Genomic DNA, 1,433 nt, shown 5'->3' with positions numbered 1-1,433 from the left:
AGTAAATATGAGATTGTTTATTGTTATTCTGTCATGAGGGAAAACAAACGTTGTTATTTACCTGTTTTGACCACACCCACTAGCGGAAATACATCACTAGAAACCATTTTCCCGTTTGATCCTTATCACCTAAAAAGGTAAACCACTATAATGTAGTCTCTTTATTACATGTACAAGTGTAACTTAATTATGAATTAATGAAGGTTGGTAGTTGCAGCTGGTGTATTGATTCTGTGGTTAGGAGACAACTGTTGTAGAGATAGACCTGATTTCTATCTCCAGGATTGCTCCAACAGTGTTGTAAGACTGTGCTGTAGCTATGGAAGCATGCAGGCTTAAAGGCTTAAGACTGTTGTATAGGGGCTGCATGGTAAATTAATTTAAAATGAACATAATGTACATGTACATGTATAGTGTGACGTTAATTATTAACTAAATGAAATAATTTTGTTTATTTTGTTTTATTAGATCATCAAAGTATCTGAATGGACTGTATAGAGAATGGAACGAAGATAATGAGGTAATTAATATTCATTACCGTTAATTATTCATTAATGGATAGGGTGTGGTTTCAGCAGACGATAATGAATCCATTCTCATTCCATCATCAATAGACTCACTAATCATTGAGAGCCCAAACTGATATCTGTATTATATATTATATTATTATTATTGTTGTTGTTGTTGTTGTTGTTTTGTATCTTTGTTAGTTGTTATTTACTGGTTATTCATTTTAACAAGTTCTTTGCCTCCTCTACATTCATGTACATGTACAACTCCACTTTCTCTAATCTTGAACATATGTATAAACTAAACATATGCACTTGTCCATAAACAGTTTTGATAATAAATAGTTTACTGAAGAGGAGAGGCTGAGAACGGTATACAGAATATTTAATTAACCTAATGGTCTATGACCTCATTACCAGATGAGTAGAGACTGAATTGTAACAATGAGACACACCCACTCTTCTCTTATCCACTGACTGTCTCTAGTACACACATCAAGAGTACAACCACCTTACATTATAATACAAGAGAGAAAATAAGAAAAAGGAATTTATTACTTAGAAAAGACACTGAATGATAATTGTTACAATATGATTCTCATTTCACTTAGAACTTCAAGCCTAATTAATTAATTAAAATTCTAAGTATCAAATTCAAAATCATGATTATCATTCAGTGTCTTTTCTAATAAATTCCTTTTTCTTATTTTCTCTTTTGTATTTGGGGCGAGCCTGAGCGAGCCCCACTGAGGCGGGGAACGTGTGTTTGTCTGTATGGCATTGGATCGTCTAACTACCGTAGGACGACTAATTTTCGCGAATGCTATTGCTAGTTAGAATTTCCATGGAAACAGATTAGATAGTTGCTATGGCGATTGACCACGTGTTTATACATTTACAGTGTCCAGCAGCTAATCAGCTATC

General features: G+C 33.6%; 1 long non-coding RNA gene across 2 annotated transcripts; it reads left to right on the top strand.

Annotated features, from left to right (window-relative positions):
- The first annotated feature begins 40 nt into the window (after window positions 1–40).
- Window positions 41–755, top strand: LOC109583877 (uncharacterized). 2 transcript variants are annotated; one of them, XR_002185749.1, is made up of 3 exons: window positions 41–137; window positions 469–520; window positions 563–755. It is a non-coding gene; the product is annotated as an uncharacterized LOC109583877 (long non-coding RNA). The 2 variants fall into 2 exon arrangements; XR_002185750.1 differs by lacking the exon at window positions 41–137 and adding an exon at window positions 158–370.
- The last annotated feature ends 678 nt before the right edge of the window (window positions 756–1,433 follow it).

Source organism: Amphimedon queenslandica, unplaced genomic scaffold (assembly GCF_000090795.2).
Source record: "Amphimedon queenslandica unplaced genomic scaffold, v1.1 AMPQUscaffold_13273, whole genome shotgun sequence".
Classification (NCBI taxonomy): Eukaryota; Metazoa; Porifera; class Demospongiae; order Haplosclerida; family Niphatidae; genus Amphimedon; species Amphimedon queenslandica.
This window is presented reverse-complemented; position numbering and strand designations above follow the sequence as displayed.